The following is a 6,707-nucleotide window of genomic DNA, read 5'->3' as shown; positions in this document are numbered from 1 at the left end:
CATAAAGTATATTCTGGGTCGTGGTGAAATTCTGAGTCGATCTAAGCATGTCCGTCCGTCCGTCTGTTGAAATCACGCTAACTTCCGAACGAAACAAGCTATCGACTTGAAACTTGGCACAAGTAGTTGTTATTGATGTAGGTCGGATGGTATTGAAAATGAGCCATATCGGACCACTTTTATATATAGCCCCCATATAAACCGACGCTCAGATTTGGCTTGCGGAGCCTCTTGGAGGAGCAAAATTCATCCGATCCGTTTGAAATTTTGTACATGGTATTAGTATATGATCTCTCACAACCATGCAAAAATTGTTCCAACTCGGTCCATAATTATATATAGCCCCCATATAAACCGATCCCCAGATTTGGCTTGCGGAGCCTCTAAGAGAAGCAAATTTCATCCGATCCGGCTGATTTGGTACATGGTATTAGTATATGATTGGTCCAAATCGGTCCATAATTATATATAGCCCCCATATAAACTGATCCCCAGATTTGGCTTGCGGAGCGTCTAAGAGAAGTAAATTTCATCCGATCCGGCTGAAATTTGGTACATGGTGTTAGTATATGGTCTCTAACAACCATGCAAAAATTGGTTCACATCGGTCCATAATTATATATAGCCCCCATATAAACCGATCCCCAGATTTGGCTTGCGGAGCCTCTAAGAGAAGCAAATTTCATCCGATCCGGTTGAAATTTGGTACATGGATGGTATTGAAAATGAGCCATATCGGACCACTTTTACGTATAGCCCCCATATAAACCGACGCTCTGATTTGGCTTGCGGAGCCTCGTGGATGAGCAAAATTCATCCGATCCGGTTGAAATGTGGTACATTGTGTTAGTATATGGTCTCTAACAACTATGCAAAAATTGGTCCACATCGGTCCATAATTATATATAGCCCCCATATAAACCGATCCCTCGATTTGGCTTGCAGAGCGTATAAGAGAAGCAAATTTCATCCGATCCGGTTGAAATTTGGTACATTGTGTTAGTATATGGTCTTTAACAACTATGCAAAAATTGGTCCACATCGGTCCATAATTATATATAGCCCCCATATAAACCGATCCCTCGATTTGGCTTGCGAAGCCTCTAAGAGAAGCAAATTTCATCCGATCCAACTGAAATTTTGTACATGGTGTTAGTATATGGTCTCTAACAACTATGCAAAAATTAGTCTACATCGGTCAATAATTATATATAGCCCCCATATAAACCGATCCACAGATTTGACCTCCGGAGACACATGGATGAGCAAAATTCATCCGATTTGGTTTAAATTTGGTACATGGTGTAAGTATATGATCTCTAACAACTATGCAGAAATTGGTCGACATCGATCCATAATTATATATAGCCCCCATATAAACCGATCCCCAGATTTGACCTCCGTAGCCCCTTGGAAGAGCAAAATTCACCCGATCCGGTTGAAATTTGGTACATGGTGTTAGTATATGGTCTCTAACAACTATGCAAAAATTGGTTCACATCGGTCCATAATTATATATAGCCCCCATATAAACCGATCCCCAGATTTGACCTCCGGAGCTATTGGAGCAGCAAAATTCATCCGACCCGGTTGCAATTTGGTACGTGGTGAAATTTGGTATATTGCGCTAGTATATGGCCGCTAACAACCATGCCAAAATTGGTCCATATCGGTCTATAGTTATATATAGCCGATCCCCAAAAATTATCTACCAAAATTTTATTTCTATAGAAAATTGTGTCAAAATTCTTTTACTATAGAAAATTGTGATAAAATTTTAATACTATAGAAAATTTTGGCAAAATTTTATTTCTATACCCAACAAAACTTATGATTACTGGTGGTACCTTCAACTTTTGTGGAAGTGGAAAATCTTACTCAGACTTCACATCATTGTTGTTGTTGTTGCCATCAATCCCTGTAGTTGCTTTCTTCGCCGTTTTGCGGGTTGTTGAAACTTCGTTTGGCTTAATTTAAAATTGCTGCATGGTTGTTGTTGGGTGTAATTGGAATTCTGTTGTTGCTCTTCTTTTGGGTACAAAAACTAATAATTTAGCTCATATTTAAGTGGGAAGAATTCCCCAGTCCTTCATTGGACTTTATTTCTATCGAAAATTGTGTCAAAATTTTATTGCTATAGAAAATTTTGTCAAAATTTTATTGCTGTAGAAAATTTTGTCAAAATTTTATTTCTATGGAAAATATTGTCAAACTTTTATTTCCATGGAAAATTTTGTCAAAATTTTATTTCTATAGAAAATTTTGTCAAAATTTTATTTCTATAGAACAGTTTTGTCAAAATTTTATTTCTACAGAACAGTTTTGTCAAAATTTTATTTCTATGGAAAATTTTGTCAAAATTTTATTTCTATAGAAAATTTTGTCCAAATTTTATTTGTATAGAAAATTTTGTCAAACTGAATTATTTACGTATTTAGTCGACCTTTTTTGTTTAATATATACCCCGTATGGACTAACTTACAATTGAGAAGACGGTGTTAAGAAGTTTTAAGATACCTTGCCATCGGCAAGAGTTACCGCAACCCAAGAAATTCGATTGTGGATGACAGTCTTTAGTACAAGTTTCTATGCAATCCATGGTGGAGGGTACATAAGATTCGGCCTGGCCGAACTTACGGCTGTATATACTTGTTTAACGTTGAATTTTAGTCGATAAAATCTCGGAAGCTATAAATACATTCATAAGCCGGTTTAACCAAATTGTATCGGCTACTTTTTGTGAAGACATTATCAACAATTACTGCGGCTATTTAAAAGCAATTTGCCAAAATCAAATTTCTAAAATGTACAACTACGTAAATATTTTTTTATGGTTGCATAAACAATTTTGCATTGTATTATACATCTACATGCTCCCTTATAATCCAATATAACAAGCCCCAGCAATGTCATATCTTAATCTAATCAATATTGGCCAATTGCAGGAATAAGAACACTGTACAAAATCGTTTGTTTCATTTTTAAAATAATGCAATCTATGTGTTGTTACGTATGTACGAATTCATTATATATGTGTAAAAGTACATTACATAAGTGACAACGAAGCCTGTGGAAGAAGCATTGATACTTTCCCTGGCACAACAATTGGAACTATGCAATTCGATATTCAGAAATTACAGCAAGAAAAAAAGATATAAAATTTTATTGTTCAACAGCAAGAAATGTCGGAAATAAGATCAAATTTTAGAAGCAGTTTAGATATGTTCGAATTGGCTACCATAGGCATGAATTATGGCCTTCAAACGGCTGACAAAGCAATCACACGCTGCACAAAAATGACTCTGTGGTATTTTTAGCCCATTCCCGGCGAAAAGCCGATTTGAGATGATCGACACTTTTGTAATTTTTAAGGCACCAAAATCCAATGGATTGAGATCCAGAGAACTTGGTGGTCATTCTGCGGTGGAAATGAAGCGAGGAACCTTCTTTTTTAACCAATCTTGGTTAAAAACTGCTGAGTGCGAGGGTGCTGGGTCCTGTTGGAATATCCATTGTTTACGGCCGAAATATTTGTCTGTCCAGTGTTACAAAACTGTCTTTAGGTAATTTTCCCGATAAAATTCGATTGATGAATACGAGGGTACAGCGACCATTGGGCCTTGCGGCGACCAACATCATTGCCAACGATTGAGCGTGAGTTCTGGTGGTTAATCAATGGTGTACATTTTAAGCTGACGGTGGTATGAAAATGGACCCAAGGAAACACCCAAAGTGAAACAGGAACACAAATGTGGGGCGATGCGGGGCTCATAATGAATATGAATACTTGAAAATGAGTCCAAAAAGGTAACTGAGCATGAAAATTGACCCCCAAATAAAATTAGAGCCCATTTTTATACCCTCCACCATAGGATGGGGGTATATTAACTTTGTCATTCCGTTTGTAACACATGGAAATATTGCTCTAAGACCCCATAAAGTAAAGGGTGATTTGTTAAGAGCTTGATAACTTTAAAAAAAAAAAAAACGCAGAAAATTTGCAAAATCTCGTCGGTTCTTTATTTGAAACGTTAGATTGGTCCATGACATTTACTTTTTGAAGATAATTTCATTTAAATGTTGACCGCGGCTGCGTCTTAGGTGGTCCATTCGGAAAGTCCAATTTTGGGCAACTTTTTCGAGCATTTCGGCCGGAATAGCCCGAATTTCTTCGGAAATGTTGTCTTCCAAAGCTGGAATAGTTGCTGGCTTATTTCTGTAGACTTTAGACTTGACGTAGCCCCACAAAAAATAGTCTAAAGGCGTCAAATCGCATGATCTTGGTGGCCAACTTACCGGTCCATTTCTTGAGATGAATTGTTCTCCGAAGTTTTCCCTCAAAATGGCCATAGAATCGCGAGCTGTGTGGCATGTAGCGCCATCTTGTTGAAACCACATGTCAACCAAGTTCAGTTCTTCCATTTTTGGCAACAAAAAGTTTGTTAGCATCGAACGATAGCGATCGCCATTCACCGTAACGTTGCGTCCAACAGCATCTTTGAAAAAATACGGTCCAATGATTCCACCAGCGTACAAACCACACCAAACAGTGCATTTTTCGGGATGCATGGGCAGTTCTTGAACGGCTTCTGGTTGCTCTTCACTCCAAATGCGGCAATTTTGCTTATTTACGTAGCCATTCAACCAGAAATGAGCCTCATCGCTGAACAAAATTTGTCGATAAAAAAGCGGATTTTCTGCCACTGATTTTGGTAATAAAATTCAATGATTTGCAAGCGTTGCTCGTTAGTAAGTCTATTCATGATGAAATGTCAAAGCATACTGAGCATCTTTCTCTTTGACACCATGTCTGAAATCCCACGTGATCTGTCAAATACTAATGCATGAAAATCCTAACCTCAAAAGAATCACCCTTTATATATATATTCTGGGTCGTGGTGAATTTCTGAGTCGATGTCCGTCCGTCCGTCTGTTGAAATCACGCTAACTTCCGAACGAAACAAGCTATCGACTGGAAACTTGGCACAAGTAGTTGTTATTGATGTAGGTCGGATGGTATTGCAAATGGGCCATATCGGTCTACTTTTACGTATAGCCCCCATATAAACGGACCCTAAAATTTGGCTTGCGGGGACTCTAAGAGAAACAAATTTCATCCGATTCGGGTGAAATTTGGTACAGGGTGTCAGCATAGGATCTCTACCAACCATGCAAAAATTGGTCCACATCGGTCCATAATTATATATAGCCCCCATATAAACCGATCCCCCGATTTGGCTTGCGGAGCCTCTAAGAGAAGCAAATTTCATCCGATCCGACTGAAATTTGGTACATGGTGTTAGTACATGGTCTCTCATGACCGTGCAAAAATTGGTCGAAATCGGTCAATAATTATATATAGCCCCCTTATAAACCGATCCCCAGATTTGGCCTCCGCTGCCTTTTGGAGAAGCAAAATTCATCCGATCTGGTTGAAATTTGGTACGTGGGTGTAGTAAAGGGTGATTCTTTTGAGGTTAGGATTTTCATGCATTAGTATTTGACAGATCACGTGGGATTTCAGACATGGTGTCAAAGAGAAAGATGCTCAGTATGCTTTGACATTTCATCATGAATAGACTTACTAACGAGCAACGCTTGCAAATCATTGAATTTTATTACCAAAATCAGTGTTCGGTTCGAAATGTGTTTCGCGCTTTACGTCCGATTTATGGTCTACATAATCGACCAAGTGAGCAAACAATTAATGCGATTGTGACCAAGTTTCGCACTCAGTTTACTTTATTGGACATTAAACCAACCACACGAATGCGTACAGTGCGTACAGAAGAGAATATTGCGTCTGTTTCTGAGAGTGTTGCTGAAGACCGTGAAATGTCGATGAATGAAATGTCGCAGCAATTGGGTTTGTGTTATTCGACCACATGGAAGATTTTACGCAAAGATCTTGGTGTAAAACCGTATAAAATACAGCTCGTGCAAGAACTGAAGCCGAACGATCTGCCACAACGTCGAATTTTCAGTGAATGGGCCCTAGAAAAGTTGGCAGAAAATCCGCTTTTTTATCGACAAATTTTGTTCAGCGATGAGGCTCATTTCTGGTTGAATGGCTACGTAAATAAGCAAAATTGCCGCATTTGGAGTGAAGAGCAACCAGAAGCCGTTCAAGAACTGCCCATGCATCCCGAAAAATGCACTGTTTGGTGTGGTTTGTACGCTGGTGGAATCATTGGACCGTATTTTTTCAAAGATGCTGTTGGACGCAACGTTACGGTGAATGGCGATCGCTATCGTTCGATGCTAACAAACTTTTTGTTGCCAAAAATGGAAGAACTGAACTTGGTTGACATGTGGTTTCAACAAGATGGCGCTACATGCCACACAGCTCGCGATTCTATGGCCATTTTGAGGGAAAACTTCGGAGAACAATTCATCTCAAGAAATGGACCGGTAAGTTGGCCACCAAGATCATGCGATTTGACGCCTTTAGACTAGTTTTTGTGGGGCTACGTCAAGTCTAAAGTCTACAGAAATAAGCCAGCAACTATTCCAGCTTTGGAAGACAACATGTCCGAAGAAATTCGGGCTATTCCGGCCGAAATGCTCGAAAAAGTTGCCCAAAATTGGACTTTCCGAATGGACCACCTAAGACGCAGCCGCGGTCAACATTTAAATGAAATTATCTTCAAAAAGTAAATGTCATGGACCAATCTAACGTTTCAAATAAAGAACCGATGAGATTTTGC

At 38.9% G+C, this 6,707-nt stretch overlaps 1 long non-coding RNA gene across 1 annotated transcript in view; it reads right to left on the bottom strand.

Moving 5' to 3' along the window:
* LOC142241728 (uncharacterized) overlaps positions 1-6,707 on the bottom strand; it is a 262,134-nt gene that overhangs the window by 91,239 nt on the left and 164,188 nt on the right. The gene's annotated exons all lie outside the window — the stretch shown is intronic.

The sequence above is a fragment of the Haematobia irritans genome, chromosome 5 (assembly GCF_050003625.1).
Source record: "Haematobia irritans isolate KBUSLIRL chromosome 5, ASM5000362v1, whole genome shotgun sequence".
Taxonomy (NCBI): domain Eukaryota; kingdom Metazoa; phylum Arthropoda; class Insecta; order Diptera; family Muscidae; genus Haematobia; species Haematobia irritans.
This window is presented reverse-complemented; position numbering and strand designations above follow the sequence as displayed.